Genomic DNA, 19,116 nt, shown 5'->3' with positions numbered 1-19,116 from the left:
CATGAAGCATGTTTTCTGTTGATCCTCTAAGGCAGTGTGGTTGTCAGGATTTGTCCCACAGCTGCTAAAGAAAATTTGCTTGTAGCAAATCCTTTGGAGTGACCCCCTTTGCCACCTCTGCTCCTGCAGAACCCCCAGTCCATTCTCTTTGGCTTCCTCACCTGTGATCTCCTTTATCAGGATACTAGGCAACATACTGTTTTTCAGCTCTGACTTCTCCAAGCAGTGTTTTATGACAGTCTGAAGTACAACCATTTCCTTCATTTTACTGGATTGTAATTTTTAATATTGGGTGGCTAAGTGCACATAATTCAGCACATAATAATCTGATTTTGAGATTAATGAGCTTCATGGCTCATCTTTTTTGGACTTCTTCATAGTGTTTAGACTAATTTTGCATGTATGAATAAAGGCTAAGTGCATGGTTTTAATGTTTTGAGCCATTGCTTGTTTTAATCTCTTGCTGGAAGTGATTTTTTCCCCATTTTTTTGCTGGTTGATACAGAACTGAGCATAATTAGGGACTCTGCAGAATTTTAGTTCCCCAGATTGATTTCTGAATAAAGATTTTTATGCAAGATATAAAATACCTTGACTGTTTTTTTCCTATTTTGCCTGGTTTGTAGTGATTACACTTAAAGTCTTGGTGCATACTCTGACTTTTTCCTTCCCATAATGTATTGCTGCAGTAGCCTCTAAGAGCATCATTTTTGTTCACATTGTAGTGTATTTGTGTGAGTGTTTCTTCATTGCTTCCACTTCTTGATGACTTCTTAAGTGCATTCGTTGCCTTCCTCTTTCTGTGTCTGCTGCCCTTGACATTTAATGCTCTTCATTCTCTAATGTTATCTGCTTACTGGTGTCCAGTGTATACAGTGTACAGGACACACAATTTGCACTGAATTTCTGGCTTGTCTCTAGTATCTACACTTTTAACAGTCTGTCAGCTCCAACAAGTTGGTTTTCACCTAAGTGGATTTTGGTTTGATTTGTCTCTGGTGAAATTCTCGACCATTTAAAAGTTGTACTATGGACTGATAACATGGGCACATTATTTTCTCAGTTGTAGAAGTAAAAACTGAGAGGCTTCCAAAATAAAAGTTTCTCATTGGAAAAAGCATTTTTATTTATAAATAACAAAATTTTGTGTGAAACTTCACTTTCAATAAAATCTAATTAAGGAGAAATGATAAAAATGTCATTTTCAGTCTTATCCATAATGAAATACTGTTGTTTCTCATTTCAAAATACTTCTTATTTTTACAACCTATAGTTAGAATATAATATTAAATCAAAATCAGAACAAAAATACTAATTTTTGAAGTGGAACGTATTAGTTTATCCAATTATTTTCCTTACAAATAAAATTCAGCTTTTCCTTTTGTTCCTATCATAGTGAAAACAAATCTGGTGTTTTCCAGTAGAACAGAAAGTCTGTGTTCAGATCAGCATGCTCTGAATTTATTTGCTTAGCATTGTAGGTTAATTTTATCTGTCATGCTATGTCAAGTAGATTCAACATAAAAATGGTCACTGTTCTTTGATACATACATCAGCATTTGGAAAGAAGGAGAAATTCTGCCCAAAGCTGTAGTCTTTGTTGTAAAGTATTTAAACCTTGATAGCGTGCCCCAGACAAACCATTTTTAGTTATTTTTACCAGAGCCCTCAGAGTGGGACCAGGCTGGAATTACCCTCACTGGCTTCACCTGGCCTTTCCACCTTCAGCTGCAGCACATCAGCCCCAAGAGGGTTTTTAAGCTCCAGTCTGAAGGCTTGAGGGGAGAGGTGGGACAGGTTTATATTTGTTCCGTGTTCTTTGCTGTCTTGTTGTTTGGATTTCCTGGGCTAACTTGGCTGCCGATCACTGGATGGGTTTTGTTGCCGTTATCATCTCTATGCTGCTTGCCTGGATCAGGAGCCCCACCTGTTAGAGCCCTCAGGAATTCATCTAGGACTGAAAGGTAAACTGGGCTAAATTGGGAAAGAAGCTGAAAAATTAAATACCAAGACAGTAAGGAATAGATAAAAAAGGACTGTGCTGCAGTGGATTAAAACCAATCATATTCTCAGAAAAGTGTGTGTGGAGCTCATGGACAAAATAGAGAAACCAATCAAGCAATGGGAGATCTCATGCACAGCAGTTGCAAGATGTGTATGTATTATATTATGTAAAAGTTTTAAAATGCATAAGTAGAGTAGTATGTAAAAGTAGGTAGAATGTATAAGTAGGTAAAATGTGTAAGTAGGTAAAATGCATAAGTACTGTATTATGTAGAAGTTGTAAAAAGTGTAAGTAAGAAAATGTATAAGTAGAGTGATAGGTATATGTATAAGTAGTATAAGATAAGCAAGTGAAATGTATAAGTGGGTAGAATGTATAACTAAGCAGAGTGTATGAGTAAGATATTATGTCAAAGTTGTGAGATGTGTGAACACAGGGGTATTTTAAACAATAAGACTCTTCTGTGAAACCATATTGATTCGTTGATCAGAAGGCATAAGTTCCTGCAAGTCTTTTCTGGGCTAGTATCTCCTGACTTTGTGGTTAATCGTGTGTCTCAAGTGTATTGGAAGTTACTTTCATGATTTTTTTCTGTTTATTATGTTCAATCTTTGGCTTCTTTTATTTATATTTTCATAGATTACATAGATGTATGAAAGACTTTATTCAACTTTCTGTTATTTTTCTGTAATGGAAAGCAGTTTATAAGTGGTTGCACCAAATTTCCATTTGGATTATTAGTGATCTCGTTGGTGAAAAATAAATTGATGATGGAAGGAGATATGTGATGAGAATCAGAGAAAGTAATGTGCAGCTTGACAAAAACCACTGATTTTTGGAGATACAGTTAAAAATTGCAGTATTTGGAAGGTCTGAAAATGGAATAAAAAGGGGATCCATTTAGTGCAGTTAGATGACTGTGACTTCCATTCATAGTAATTAAAGGCCTGGCCCGCTGAAACCACTTTTCAAAGTGCAGGGGGGGGGGTCATTCAGCCATGACATTAGGGGATATAATATGACACATCAAAAAGAAACTGGTGTTCCTAGGGATGTGTTGCCTTATGTTTGTCTTCATAGTTTTCTGCCTTTCAGTTTTACATACCCACTTGAAATTTACATCGTTATTTTTATGTAAGTCTTGCTTTTACTAAAGGATTCATAACTTCCAGTGGAAAGCAGGAATCTAGTTCTGGACAAAATAAAGCTTGTAATACTAGGAAGTCAGACATCGGTCAATGCAATGAATGCAGGTGACCATGAATCTAATAAAGGAAAAATGATAAGCCCTTCACTGGAAAGATGTAAACCTACCTTTGAGAAAGGATTAAGAAAACTGCCCTTGAAAGAACAGTCCTGTGTGGTAAGCTCTGAACCAGAAGACATGTAATAGCTTTTGTTTTCAAGAAGTTTGTTGTGTGGGGACTTTCCATAGATAGGCAAATTGGAAGTCCTCACTCCATGATTCTAAGGCATAGAAAAGATTTTGCTAAAGTTCCTTCTCACAAGGCACCGTCTATGACAATGAGGTCACTTAATTTTTCCAGGCTATTTCCCACTGCTTTTTGCATGAATGTTCTTAGACTGATGCCTGGAAAATGAACGTGTCAACTGAAACAAGAATATTCATCTTCAGCTTTTGCTTTCTCTCTTTGTTATATCCTGAGATGCTGCCCTTTGTGAAGAGATCTAGGGACACATTCCTTTCCCTCCAAGTTTTTCTCATTAATAATTTCAGTTATGAAAACTAGTTATTCCAAGAGTGCGTGGTTTTTAAAAACAGAGTGGCACTGGGAGGAGTGCAAGCCATTGGTAATGAAGTATCCAGAGAACTTTGGCCACACTGCAACTGCATGGCTGTGGAAATTGTTGACTGACAGGAAAATAATGCTTGTTAAAGGATAGTCTGGTCTTCAAAGAGAATGATGTTTACCTAGATAAACACAATTTTCAGAAGCAAGAGCAATCAAAAGCTTTTATTTTTGAACATCTATTATGGAGATATTCTTTATGGTTATTATTCCACTGTAGATTTCTTAGACAGTTGGTGTCTTTATATTTCTGTCATCCTTTTTTATTTTCATGCCTAAATATTTAATAAAGGTGCTGCGTCATAGATTTCAAAAAATTTGCAATTGTTCTGACATGAATCATATATTATGGGATAAAATTGCTATGAACTGATTGGAAAAATGAGGAACAGTCTTTTGAAAACAGCACTGCCTCTTTGTAACCTGCACTATTAAAACCAATTCCCAGAAAGAAATTTCATTTCTTTTTGCTGAGGTTCCTTTTGCAGTGAAGGAATCCATCCGATTCTGTGCAAAGATCTAGCCACTACAGTACTTGTTGTCTCAGTGGTGCCACTTGCATATTTTACCATTCAGGAGCAGAGGATGGCGTTTTTCTTCTGAAGAAGTAGTATGTATTTTCTCTCCTGTTTAATATTATCCTTAGCCTAATATCATCAGACATCTTCTCTGTGAGGTTCTCAAAATCCTTTTGTCATGGCCTCACCAGTCACGTTGAAATTTTAGCAACTCATAATTTCTCTGAGTCCACTTGTCCAATGTCAACATAAAATCTCATTTCGGTTCCTACTTCCTGGCTCAGTGTTTGTCTGCATTCGTAGCCAAATTTGTCCAAGATCAGAGTGTGGAAAAGTTACACACCTGAAAGAGACTGTTTTTTAACATGTTTTTCTCTCATTTTTGGAACTCAGAATGACAAAAGAGTTGTAGAAATTCCTTTAAATAGCATTGGCATCTAACAAGGAAAGAACCAGCGTCCTGTGAAAGGATGAAGGAAATTTATTACATTTACATGGTCAGTCACAATGTTACTCCTCAGGAATTTTGAATGATAAAATTGCAAAAAGAGTGTCTAGTTAGAGACACAGTCCCATAGGGAATATTTGAAAGGCGCATGCAAAGCAAACACTATGTAAAAACTTAAATTACAAGGTTTCTTTTGTCTGTTTTCCTTTTCTTTCTTAAAGAGGTGAGAAAGTTCTTTGAAATCTTATGCTTCATTTTAGACTTCACTAGAGCATTGGCAGAGAGGCAACAACTGGAAGGCCAGCCCTAAGCCTTTGATTAGAGAAAGGTGTGAGTTTGTCTGCTTTAACACCTCTGTGGATTATGAGGAAACTATAGGGCTTGAAGGAAAAAAACACCCTGTTTTTAAACTTGAGCTAGGAATGTGGGTGCCACTTTCTGCTTGCACAATCTGCGCTGATGCATCTCTAGTGATGCAGGACAGCTGGTGGCCATGACTTGTCTGTTTATCCCAGACCCATGGTGAACCTCATACACATAAAACAGAGCACCTGTGATGGTTGCAAAACTGGCAAGAGTGGAAAATACTTGGTAATGTGCTATGAGACAAATCACAGACACTGCAAGGCTGACCAATAGGACACTGCAGGTTAGATAAAACTTGTACTGTATAAATGTGTGCCTATTCATATGCTTTCACTCTTTACAAAGTATTGACTTCAGTTTAATCTAGATTATATTTTACTAATTATGTATACATATACACACACATATATATGCACATATATATCTATATATACACCTAAGACTTTCTCAGCTTTCCTGAGAGCTGAGCCTAGTTCTAAGGTGATTTAGCTTGTCTTGTTTACAGGAACTGCACTTTTAGTTGAACTGGGTATAGACTTTTTCTTCTGGAACAGAATTGTTTTCCTTGTAATTCTGCAACATTTTTCCATTAGAAAGTGATCCCTTTCTTGACTGTTTCTCTCTCTCATGTATTGTTATTTATGAGTACTGCAGTGCATGAATATTTTACATTTTCCTGTTTCTGATTGTATTGTTCTTTCCTTATTGTTAACCAGAATTTACTATCAGGAACTGACAGCAGAAACTTTTGGTGCCATTGTTAATATAATATTGAGGGGCTGAAGATCTGCTGATCTCTGTCACAACCTCTTATGAATTCTTTTCCTCTTCAAAATCACTTCCTCTTCTTGGCCAGCTTGCAGTCCAGTGAGCCAAGTTTTCAGTTATTTCATATTTCTGCACTTTAACCTTTGATGAAGTACTTGGCTTAATGCTTTCTGAAGATATAAGTACTTCATTCTATTTTTGCTGAATCCTGGAGCATTGCAAATTCTGCAGAGCAAGTCAGGCTGTTTTTTAACTTTTTAATAGTTTTTATTTTTATTTATACAGAGTTGCTTTTCTCAACAACAAATAAATTAAAGACTTATGTATGTATCACTAACAAAATTATACTTGAATTAAATGTCAGGATTAATTCTTGGAGACAAAAAAAAAAAGGCTCAAACTGTACATGTCTTTGGCAGAAAAAGAAGGGCAAGAATACAGCCAAGGCTGTGGGTCCCTGGTGCCAAGCACAAGGCTCTGGGCTCTTGGCCTCTGTTTAATGGTAGCAGTGGCCACAGGCACAGCCTCCCTGGGAGCTACACGCTGGCTGCAGTGCAAGTTCATGGGGTGCTTGCTTCCTGGTGTGGGTGGAGCAGCTTCCAGCAGTTGTGATTCCTAGTTACAGGTTTCCTAAGTACCTGGCAGACAGAGTGAGGACTCAGAGCAGAGCTGGTGGATTTGAAGGGAGGTTTTCTATGGTAGGCTTTCCTTGGGGCTATGGAAGACTACAGACCCCTTTTGGAGGGCAGATCTGGTTCTGCTGCCTCTTCCTGCCCGGTCTGGAGCTGAAACAACCCAAAGTAATAGCAAAGAGTTAAGAAGAATGGGAAGCTGATGGGTTTCAGGGGAAGGTGTGCTTGTCCCTGAACTCTTTTAAAGAGCTCTGGGACGTAGAGAGCTCAATGATAGTCACAGCCTTTAAGTTACTGTTCATACACTTAAAATCATGCTACTCTAAAACTGATGTTAACTATAAATGAATATCTTTAGTCCTAAAGCTACATGAGGCCCATCCTGCCTGTTTTCCCAAATGCCAGGTGTCAGTGCCACAGACTAATGGTCAGGCAGGAGGGAGAGCTGCTGTACTGCAGTTGGGGGGAAGGGTGATGTGACAAGGCTGGGCTATGCTCCCAAGAGTCTAGAGCTGGTAGAACTGTCCATCCCCAGTGCAGGTGCTGCTCTCCAAGCCAGATGATGAACAGTTGCACTGGACTAACGAATCAGCTCCCATAATTTATGTTAATCCCATCTTTCCTGCCATAGCTGCCCAACTTGACCCAACAGGACTTGTGGGAACTGAACTGCAGCCCTCAGCAGCGCTTCCTGAGGACACTGCCTCAGTCTGAGCTTGTATGTTTGAAACCAGGTCTTTGCTCTGAAAACCAGAGTGACTTCAGGGTATATGTTCAAGGGTTTTTGGAACAATTTATCATTCTTTCTGCAATCAAACTATTTCCCACCTTCCCTGAAAACATCTTAATTCAACCCTTCTGGTGAAGGGTCATGGACACGGTGGCTATCAAAGCTTATGTCAGGAGCATGTTCACTGTCTCACATCCTGAGACAGAGCTAGAGGGATCCCAGCAGAGGGAGGGCCCTTGGAAGGGATGGGGGGAAGGTGACAGAGAACAGAAAACTGAGATTGAATAACATAATAACTGTATTTTAAGGGGGATGGTTTATAGGATTTGAAATTTTGCTGAATCTCAAGTAACAATAGGGATTGTAGAAAGAAATTATAAATCACTATTTTCATTATTTGCTCTTGGTCCCACTGGCTTTTTTTGAAAGTAAATATTCATAGTTAATTTTGGTACTGGCCAAAACAGTATCTTACAACAAAGCATTGTTCTTATTATGAATTTGAGAGTATTTATGAAAATGAATCAATTAGTCAGCTGGCAGAATTGAATTTCAAATGCGAAATGAGCCTGTGTGAGGTATAGCCATACACAGAAATTATGTGCAGTCTGCCATAAATTATGCAGGCATTTAGTGCTGAAATGCTGAAATACATTTCATTGCATTTGGAAGCTTTGAATGTCCTTTCACTTGCATGCTTTGAAAGATGGCTAATAATTCAGAACTATTTCACGGAAAACATGGCTAGAAAGAAATGTATAAATGCCCTAAGAATGAAGCTTTTGTCACTATTTTGCTATTGTGAAATGAGCTGAAAGTTTACCACAAGAAGACTTAGGAAAGTAAGTCCTCACCCCCCATAAGGGCATCTCTAGATGGGCAAACAGATCAACCTAATACTTTTCAAATTCCATGAACTAATGATGGATTTTAGACATCATTATTCGAGAGAGGTCTATTTAATTCTGTTCAGTGAAAATATTCCATAGTCAGTAATCCCTTGCAGTACTGAATCACCAGCAGTGATCTTAATTCCCTCATGCGTTTGTCCACTTTCCATCTTCACCCACCTTCAAAATAAACAGACAACTCTCAACAAAATAAAAAAAATCAGCTTCATGAACAAATTTTCATCTCTTCAAGAAAAAAAAGAGCCTTTTTTGTTTTTCTTGGGTTGATACAGAAGGACCTCCTATATCACATAGCTGAAAATTAATGTGCTGATATATGCAGAAGAGGGCTTTTTTGACAGGTTGTGTTTCAGTCAAGAGCAGAGAAGTAGGCAGCAGCATATAGAGTGGAAAGCAGCAGCGTAGGAAACCATAGGGATCTCCTTGAGTGATGTCCCTTGCCATCCCTGCTATCTCAGCATTTAATCTGTCATGGTTCATGAGGCAACATTTTAAAACCAGCAAGGAATCTTGCTACTGTTGTTCCCACTGACAGCTCTCCTGGAACCTCCCAGCTCAACTGTTGGAAACCTTTTTCTAACTTCAGGCCTGAATACATTAAGGAACATAACATAAGGAAATAAAAAATGACTGCTCCTGATCAGCCTAGAGCTCTTTCCAAACAAGCAGTGCATTTCTGCTGCAGAGTCAGGTGGCTCTTCTGCAGGAGCAGTCGAGCAAAGAAACAAAATGCTTCCTTGGTGTGTTCTCCCCACTCTTTCTGCCCCCAGAGAATGATACTGGTTTGGGCAGAGATATCCTGCAGACTGAATACAGCCTATGGGCCATTATTTAGGCAATACAGTCCTGTGTAATTACTGTGGAAGAAAGTGTTCTTCTTAGACTATGCCATGTAGCCCTTCCTTCACCAGAGGCCAGGTGGTGTTTTTCTTGCTGACACTGAGTTCTATCTTATTTCTGGGGGAGTCACATAAGCAAGTCACATAAGTAAGGGAATCTTAGATGTAAATTTTGCATTCAAAGTTCAGAATTTATCTCATTCAGCATGTTGTAGCCTCTTATCTTTCTAAACAAGGTCCTACTTTTTATGCCACACTGTGAGGCTAATTATTCTCAATTTACTTGCACAGCCCTGCATTTGCCATCTATTATTCCTGAAATATAAAATGGTCTAAATTTTTTTTATATCTGGCTGCACTACCTAATTATTCCTCATTTGTTTTTATTCTCTTCCAATTTAGTATCGTCTGCAAAGTTGGAAATCATGTTTTCATATCATAATTAGACCTCTAAGAACCTAAGAAATCTGCTTGGTGAATAAGCATGCAAAGGGCTTGTTTTTTTCCCTTCTTCTATTTTCATTTTAATGGAGATTTAAAGTGAGACAATAAATTAGAAATGCATGAAATTATGAGCTAAAAAATTTAAGTTGTTTGCCTGTGGGCCATAATGTTGCAGCAACCAGAAATGATATGAAGAAGTAGTTATGATAAGAAAGTTGGTTAGGAATGACTGATAAGGTAGAAGATGAACTGACATGGCCCAGCCATGCTGCATTAGAAGATGTGCTTGTTTGGACAGTGTATTGGTGTCAGGAGCCTGAAAGTTCCTCTTCTGCCCCAGCTACATGTAGCCAACACGTAAAGAAGTCAATTAGCAGCTGTGACTTTGATGCTGACAGAATTTTCTACCTTAAGAAAGTAGTTTTCTACCTCCAACTTAAAGATCATCTCACCTTTAAAATATGGCTCATAGGATTTCCTGCACCTTAGAGATAACGGGGAAGATATTAGCACACTTACAGTATGACAGAAGAGGACTCCTTTACTTGTGTTGCTTAGCATAATGCAGCAGCAATCAACCAGTTTGACATTTTCTAGAGCCAGAAAGGCAGAGCAACTCAGTAGCCTTTGCTCCAGCCATCTGTATATCTGGATGTTTCTGTCAGAAATAGAATGAGCACCATGTACTATGTCTTTTTTTGTCTCCCTTTTGCTCAAGTTTTAGCAGTCGAATGCATTGTTTCAAGGTACTACAGAGCTGTTGGCAATTCAAACCAGATCCTTTTCAACCCAAACTGTCCCATGATTCTGGTTTTTTTTTTTTTTTCAAATGTATAGGAAAAAAATGAGAGAATCACTGTCTTACAGACAAGCAAATGAAAAGGCAAAGCACGTAAAAGATCTCTCTCTGCTGTACCTATTTCAGTCTGAGCTCTTCTGAACAAGACTAATGTTGGGATCTGCAGCCCTCTCAGAAGAGGAGCAAATCTGATGGACCAGCCAATACAAGATCAGCCCTGAAGCCACAGACCCTGTTCAGACCCTGAATTGCTCATCATTTCCAGGTGGGAGAGAAGCACATAAGCATCCTCAGCTGATTTCCACCAGGGAATCACAGACTGTTCTCTGTGCAAGTTCAGACAGGTGCAGACTTTGCATTTGTGCCAGTAAGTTTATTTTGGCTGTGATACCCTCCTCTTTCCAGTTCAGACAGTGCTTAGAACAGGGAAGCTGCATTAAATTTTTCCCTCATGCTGTTCCATGCCTTGGCTCCATTTTGAGAAATCATAAAATTAAGGGACAGGCCGTGGGATATCAGCCACAGCTTGATGTTGGATGATTTGTTGCTCTTGAAAAAATCTGGCATGAAGAATGAAGCTTATGGTGCAAAGACACTGCCATTGGCACTGAGAGCAACAAATCATTTTGTGAATGAGACTGGGAAGGCCATCTCACTTGTAGAATCCATCTGGTGATCGGAGCATCTCTGGGCCTGATTCTGACTTCCCCAGTGGGGTCAGTCAAGAACAGACCCTTCAGAACAATTGCACTAGTGACAGTGTTGACACGTATATGACACAAGAGATCAGGGTCATGTCAGATCTGCCAGAAGGGGTAGACTTTTTAATTGCTGTCTGTGTTTTTTTTTTTGGCCCTCACTTTGTAGGCACATTCAATTACAGATGCAACTTAAGTCATTTTTATGTCTTCCTGACTGACAGATATATTGGTTAATGTCCTAGCTGCAAAATTATGCCCACAGGTATGTGCAGCTGTTGTTCTGAGCCAGCAGAAGGAATGCATAGGTATGGTACTTCAGCAACTTTCTCTCTTCTCTCTAGGATGCCAAAAAGAAGAAACACATTTTTAAAAAATCCAATTGATCCTAATAGGATAAGATATTTAAATGTAATTATTAAATATAATCTGTGCAGGACAAGGTTAAGGGCATTTGTGTAATGTAACTTCATATTTTTCCCTAAATCTATCAGAAGTTACTCTTAATTGTAGCTTCAGCTATAATTTACAAGGTTTTGAGCGGCTTGGTTTTAGATGATGACACTCCTGCAAAATCAGTGATGTTCCTGTGTGAGTAATTTATCTTGAAAAGTAAAAATGTTCATGAAAAGGTTGCAATGAACACTTTAAAGTCTGACTCTGTTTCTGTAGAGATCACACTGAATATGGATTAAATTGTTCTTTGATTGCATGATTAGTCTCCTAAATCTAACGTAGGCTTTCTGTTCCTTCATGAGATGATTCAACGATTTCAAAGTGAGCTAATTAATTAAAAATTACAGATTTCAATAAAAATTCTATTAAACATCAACACATGCCTAATTTTTTTTTTTTTTTTTAAATTCTGGAACACTTTCAAGCATATCCATTATTTCTTTAAATATTCAGAATAATTCTCAATGAAAGTAAATACATTGCAGCAATCTGGATGTTATGTCATTAAAATGATAAGGCAACTCTAAGAATTTAAGAATTGTGCCAAAGGAAAAAAAATAGGAAGATGGACAAAGACATCTGAAAATACCATCTGAATTATATAATTTTTAAGCTTGGAAATAGGAACTTGATTTTTATGATGAGAAACAACATCTGAATAAATGTTTGTCAGCAGAGTTCTCTGTTTTTATTTCCACCATTATTCTATTGCCTTTGCAGTTTACCACAGCCCATGCTGTTGGTGAGACAACACTGAAATGTGGATAAGGCAAGCACTGATGTAATGCAATGCAATTTTTTAAAAGAATCAGCACACCATTGTTTCCCTTATCCTTAAGGCTTTTGGGATTGTGGGAATTCACCTTCTCCAGCGATAGGTACACACAAATTTCCCATAACTTCTGATGACTGCAGTTAGTGTTAATGTAAAGGTTTGGTACATATGTATGTCCAACATGACAATCTTTTCTAAAACTAAATTATTGCAATCAAGTCCAGGAAATGTTAATTTAAAACTTGTAGTAGCATAAATGCTTCCTTAAAGTCCATGGTCCATAAACTTCTTGTAAAAACTGACTTTGAGATTGTAAAAAAACTGACTTCAAGAGGACAAGTTAAGGAGAGATCCTTCCTTAAATCTAGTGTGCCCTAACTGTCAAAATCTTCCAATACTGACTTGGCCCACCTGAGTCCTGAGCGTCTCATTTTCCTCCATCCCATGTGTTTCTTTGGGCCAAAATGACTGGATGGAGTCTCTAGTCCCTGTGTGTGATGTGGCTCCCATGCCATCCCTGAGGAGGTGGCAGTGCTGGCTGTAACCCTTCCAAACCCACAGAGGGGCTGAGCATCTGTGGCTCAGCTGCTGTGCAGTACCTGGGGAAAAGCTAGCATGGAGGTGTTTTCTATAGCAAGAATTCATCCTTAAATTCCAGTTCTATCTTTTCCTGCATTTCCCTACCCCTGTCTATCCAGCACTATCAAAAATGTGAAGTGCTGTAGAGAGCATCGAGTCTCTAAATTTCTACACATTTTACCTGCAAACGGTATTCAGCATAATTAAGAGGGAATTACACCAAATTCTCACATTACAGCTGGATTGAGTGGAGAGGGCTGTGGAGTCATTTTGAAGAAATTGTTGTGTTCTTAGGCTGTTTGTGATGGAAGTTCCTTCACATTTCATGGATTTGTCATGCTTGAGATCCTGTGTACTGCACTGATCAGCCGTAAAACTGTCCTTTATTTGAAATTAAATGTGGAGAAGTTTAAATTGTTCTGTGTGTATACAGACATAAGAAGCTCATCTTTGGCAGTGCTCAGATTATTTATACTGCAGCTGCAGTAAATTTGAGTTGCACCAAATGTAGCTCTCTAAATGTCAGCTTGATTTTCTCAAGACCTACTTTTAACTTATTATAAATATTACTTGTTACAGATGCTAAAACTCTTCAAAAGAGGAATGTCAGTCTGGGTGCAGAAATATGCATCACAGCAGGCCATTTATTTCTATTCTTCTGAAAAATTACCAAAATTACCTTTGTTATATGCATTTAAGCATGTTGGGGTTGTGGGAATTCACCTTCTCCCTAGGTAGGTACACACAAATTTCCCATAATTTCTGGGGACTGCAGTTAGTGTTAATGTAAAGGTTTGGTACATATGTATGTCCAACATGGCAATCTTTTCTAAAACTAAATTATTGCAATCAAGTCTAGGAAATGCTAATTTAAAAGCTGAAAAGGAAAAAAAAAAAAAAGTCAATTTATATAGACTTTTAACTGATTATATGAAATTTTTATTGTCTCCCAAACTTGTCTACTTTTTTGTTTAAATAAAAAAAGCAAGAAGATAATTCACTATTTATAATTTAAGAACTTCAGTTGCTGCCATGCAATGATATGGTCCATAATTCAAAGCTTAAAAGTAAAAAGGAGAATCCAGCATTTTTTTTTTAGATACTCAGAAAGCACTGAGCACAATCTCAGTTCAAATTACTTATTCATTGAGACAAATAAAAGTTCAACACTGTATATAAGAGGTGGATTAAAATAATATTGATTGCAATTTTCTTGACAAATAACAAAGCAGAAATGAGAATTTGCATTCATGTGGAACAGATCAGTCACATTTGGAACAAAAATGACCTATCTTAGAAAACAGCTTCTAAGTAGGCAGGTAACTCTTAAACTTCAAAGTGTGTTCTTTCTCACATCATGCAATTACAGCCAAATATTTTTGCTTGGGTCAGGTGAAAAAACAAAAATCTGTATTCTCAGCTGTAGAGTTTTTAAGACCCATATTGTCTTGCTTATTACTGTGGATGTTAATTCCACAGTGGCAGTGTGACTGACCTTGCCCTTCTGCAGCTGGGCCTGACAGATTACATTGATCTTAGGTACTGTTTGTTAGTGTTCTCTTTTCTGACCAGTCACCTTTAGTTACCCAAAGTCTTAGGTTCACTTCACTGTAATCAAGAAGCTAGTGTTCTAGGGAGAAAAAAGATATTTTTCATTGGGTTTTTGTTGGTTGCATTAGTTGTCTAAATGAGGGACTGTTGGAATAGGATGGTATAATGGAATAAATGTCAACTTGGACAGAGATACACAGAAATTGCCTTAGTTATTTGTAATTTTTCTGCTTCATCTATTCATTTCTGAAATACTTCCAAGCTATTTATTTACTATGTTAAGAGTTTAATTTTTATTGATCTCTCAAATCGCTCATTGAAACTTTCACCAGAGTTATATCAGCACATATCATCTTATTGCCATGGTTTTACTATCATAACTTTAGTTTTGTGTCAGTACTAGTCAAAAACAATTCTAGCCATGTTTGTGACTTCTCTTGGCCATCCCTAGACTCCAGAGAAGTCAGTGGTTGGTGCCTCCTGGAGAGTGGTGTTGAACCCCTGAGATACTTGCAGGCACATTCTATGGGCCAAACTTTGTCCCACATAGTCTGGGGTGAATTTGTAGCTATTGATGTAGTTATCAAAGTGTTCTGGACAAATCAAAGCAGAAATTGCTCTTTCCTTTAGGTTGAAGCATAGAAAAGACAGAATTAATTTTGATTTTTTGTAAATATTCTGACTTAATTTATAAGAATTGGAAATGCTTGTCATATATTCATCAGTACCAGTCCTTTTACCTGTGCAAAGTTAAGACACAGAAGACCTGAAAAGAGATGAGAATAATTTTTGTATGAGATGGAAAGGCAAGAGAAAAAGAAATCAATTCAGCTAGAATATTCCAAAACAAATTTATGCCCTACTGAAGGATCAAGTACAAGGACTTTGAACGTTTGGGTTAGCTGGGGGACATCATCTGAATTAGATCCACTTGAAAGGGTGAAAAAGCATCACTGCTCTATCCGGTAATGCCACAAGTATTCAGCTTTTGTGGTTGCTGTTATTAATGCAGCATCTTGCTTTCAATAAGTAATGTTTACATTTCAATTGTAGCTTCCAGCTTGAGCTCACGATTCCCATTTTTTTGTAGCTGTTAAGTTCCATTGCAGTGAAGCCCAGTTTAATTCTTCTTCTTGAGTCTGCTATGTAATCTTGATTTCTTAAGCATATTTTCTAGCTCTGGTATTCTCTTAGATTCAGGATATTAGGACATTTTCAAAATGCTTTCTATTTACAATTTAACATTATACAATGTCAAGAATAATTAAAAGCATAGAGAGATGACAGAGAAAATGCCATTTATATGATCTTTCCATTTCGCTTTTCTGAGTTTCGCTTAGAATGCCTTCTTCAGGAGCTAAAATTGTCTTTTTAGCAAATGCAACATGCAAAAAAAGAGTTAACAGAAAATGGTCATGATCACTCAGTAACTTTATTGTCACAGGTTGTCAAAGTTCTGAGCTAGGTGGTTTCGTCAGAGTTCAGGATGAATGTCCAGCCCACACTGTGACTCAGTGTGTGAGGAAATCATCCCAGCTGGCAGTTGCTGTGGTAGGGCCTTGGGACAAAGCTTCCCTGAAGTTTGGAGGGGTGGTGGAGGGGGAGATTTAACGTCTCGCTCTGTCTTGCTGACTATGGAGCTGATGGTGCACCTGACTAGGGGAGAGAAGGAGGCCTGTAAATCATGCTGCAATTTGTAGCATGAGGATGTCAGGAAGCTTGAAACCTTGCTGTTCCCTCCACTCCTGAAATACAAACCCCATACAATAGGCTCTTCTTGCAGGACCTACAGCTTCCAACCATCCCAGTGTACCTGGCAGCTCTGCCCTGCTCCTTTCCCCTGCCCCTGCTGCATCAGTGGGATCACACAGGGAGCAATATCCTGGCTGTGGTCAGGGGAGCAGTGGATGAGAAGAAAATTCACAGCTGTAGCAAGGCCACAAAAACACACAACAAGTGGAGGCATGACCTCTGATGTGTCATACATGGGATGGTAAGGTATGAAAGCAGGCAGGTGAGGTACATATCAATGGTTTCAGCACCTACCAGGTTTGGTACAGAAGCATTTAAATACAGTACATCAGTATGTTGCCTGACAGTGCTGATATTCATATACCTGCATATATATCCTGCTCTGTTCCAGCTGCTGAAACATTTCATGTGTCTGAGTGATCAAAAGCATACAATATTGCATGTGTAAAAGAAGTAATTACATTATTGATGAGTTGCAGAATTTAAGTTTTGGTCAAAGAAGGAGTTTGATACCACATAATACTTGGAGACTTGTGGCAGAATCTGTGGCCTTGAGTTGGAGTTGTAGGTTTCCTATACAATGGCAAAGAAAGAATGTATGATCCATAGTGGTATGCACAAACCTAAGCATTGAGCTAGCTGAGGTAGCAATAGCAAAGCCCTGAGGACTCACTCCTGTTTTAAATCCCCACCCTCTTGGAGGCTTACGTGCCTAACTGTGCATTTCTCTGCATGCATTTCTCTCCACACATAATTTACAGCCATGAAAGTAGGAACTTAATCCTCCTCTTCACAGAAAAACCACATAGAAGAATCAATCTTTTCTATTAAAAGGGATCCAGAGCAGAAGTAGGTGGTGATTCCTCTCACCTCCTCCTCAGCCTTTTCAAGAGGACATCTTGTTTCAGCCCCTTTTTCTGCTTTTACAAGCACAATCTGACCTGGAAAGTTCCCCAGCATATAGACTGTTGGGGAGGACGAGTACTTTCAAACCCTGCCCCAGAAGTCATGGCAGATTGTATAAAAGCTTTAATGATTCAATGCTCTATGGAGTAGGAGTAGGAGTAAGTGTAACCCTGATTCTGCAGTGTGGCGGTTAGATCACTTCCATAGGTTTGGAATACTTAGTCTATGCTTCAAGGACAATTTAGTTATATTGTATTACTTAGAGAGTGATAAATAGGACTCTTTGGAAACAGTTTCTCTAGCCAGCTTCCCTACAGAGCCAAACTTGCTTCTTTATCTCTGTCCCAATGATGACAAAAATGTCCAAAAAGACCTAAATGAAATACTTAAGAAATTTATAATGCAAACTGTGATACATTATGCATTTCCTCAGGAAAATTTTGGAAATTGGTCAAAATAATTTAATTAGTTACTTCATTGTGAAAAAGGTTTTAAGAGCCAATTAGACAAATCAAGCAGGGAGAGCTGCAAGCTTGAAATATAGAATCAGTAAAGTGAAATACTATTCTAAGGAAAAAGGTGGAGATGACAGTACATGAAAGGGAAGTGATCTGCAGATGAAAGGCACAATAGCAGTAAAAGACACATAGTGAGGGTGATAGCATGAACTGATGAGGGGGAGCAAATGGAATCAGTGCAAACTGGCATAGACTCATGGAATAGCACTGCTTGGAATGAATAAGCTTGCATTGCAGCTGTCTCAAATAGGGACTTGCTACTGCTCAGGTAACGATCTAATTGTGGAGAAAACCATGCAAAGCTCGTTATCTAGCATATATATACACGTGTGTATGTATTTTAGTTTGGATAGTCAAATGTGTCTTGTACGGTGATGTGTCATGTTGTAAGATTTCACAGTAACAACTGTCTGCTTGTGTACTTTGATTTCATTGTTGTTGGTAGTGTAGTTAGTTTCTTCAGACCCTGTACATTGCACAGATACATTTGTACACTCAGGTTCTCTCTTTCTGCATATCCACAAAACATTCACAAGGGAACAATTAGTGAAATGATATAAAACGAATAACACAGGATCTATCAACAGGCTTAGGTTGGAAAGTGCCAGATGGGTGCTTCATACCTGAGCAGTGTGAAAAAAATCTGGATTGGAATGTTGAAGTTTTGCCATGTGTGTAATATCATACACATTGGGCCAAGCTCTGTCTACAGTATGGAATTTCACAGCTGTCAGTTTGCACTACATGAATGAACAGGCTCATGTATGTTATGCATCCTCTTACTCCTGTGCTCTCCACTGCTAGAAGTGCTGTTAGGCCTGCAAACTTTTGCCTCCCTCTTATAACACCCAACGTCCCATGCACAAGTCTGGAAGTGTAAAGCAAAATTAGAATTTCCCCCTTTCTGTATATGTCATTACAGATGGTTCTGTTCTGCACAACAGTCTGATGCAGAAGGTAGAAGCTCTCAAAGTATACGCTTACATATGTGAAAAGTATGTGAATGTCAAGTGTAAGCTAGATTGCTTGGACCAGATAACCCAGACTTTACCTCACACTCAATAAAATTATTTATGGAGGAAGAAAATGCTTTATATGAAAAAGGGAGAGTTCTTGTGGCTGCAAGGAAGGCTGGAGATTTTGGTGATAAATTGATAAGCAAAATTTAGACTTTAATGTGGTAACAATAATGCTAATTAATGGCATTAATATGGTAAAAAGAAATGGTTTTATAAGCATAGAATATGTAGAGTTATCTGTCAAACCTAGCTTGCAAGGTCATAAAGCAACATGAATAAGAGCTATTGTTAGTAAAGAATATATTTCAGAGAACTCAATATGCTTTTTCTTCCATAGTATAGGCATTTCTGAAAAAAGCTGAAGGTCACATCTGGAAGATGAAAATGTATTTTCCCACAGAAGGTACTAAAGGGTTTATGATTATGTGAGAGAACACTGTTAGGTATATGGAACCATTACATTTTGACAAGGTAACTGATCTAGATGAATGATATTCACAAATTCCAGAGAAATTATTAAGGTAAAGTAAGAAAAGCCTTTAGAATATCTTTTTTTTTTCACATCTTGTTAACAGCTAGGGAAACATCAAA

The 19,116-nt window shown here is 38.1% G+C and overlaps 1 protein-coding gene across 2 annotated transcripts in view; it reads left to right on the top strand.

Annotated features, from left to right (window-relative positions):
- Positions 1-19,116, top strand: part of LOC125317800 — a 205,347-nt gene that overhangs the window by 84,658 nt on the left and 101,573 nt on the right. For both annotated transcript variants that reach the window (XR_007200184.1, XR_007200186.1), the window contains one exon: positions 10,398-10,536. The gene's annotated coding sequence lies outside the window, so the exon portion shown is untranslated. The remainder of the gene's footprint in view (positions 1-10,397; positions 10,537-19,116) is intronic.

This window comes from Corvus hawaiiensis, chromosome 2 (assembly GCF_020740725.1).
Source record: "Corvus hawaiiensis isolate bCorHaw1 chromosome 2, bCorHaw1.pri.cur, whole genome shotgun sequence".
Classification (NCBI taxonomy): Eukaryota; Metazoa; Chordata; class Aves; order Passeriformes; family Corvidae; genus Corvus; species Corvus hawaiiensis.
The sequence above is the reverse complement of the archived record's forward strand: the minus strand, read 5'-3'. Positions and strand labels throughout refer to the sequence as shown.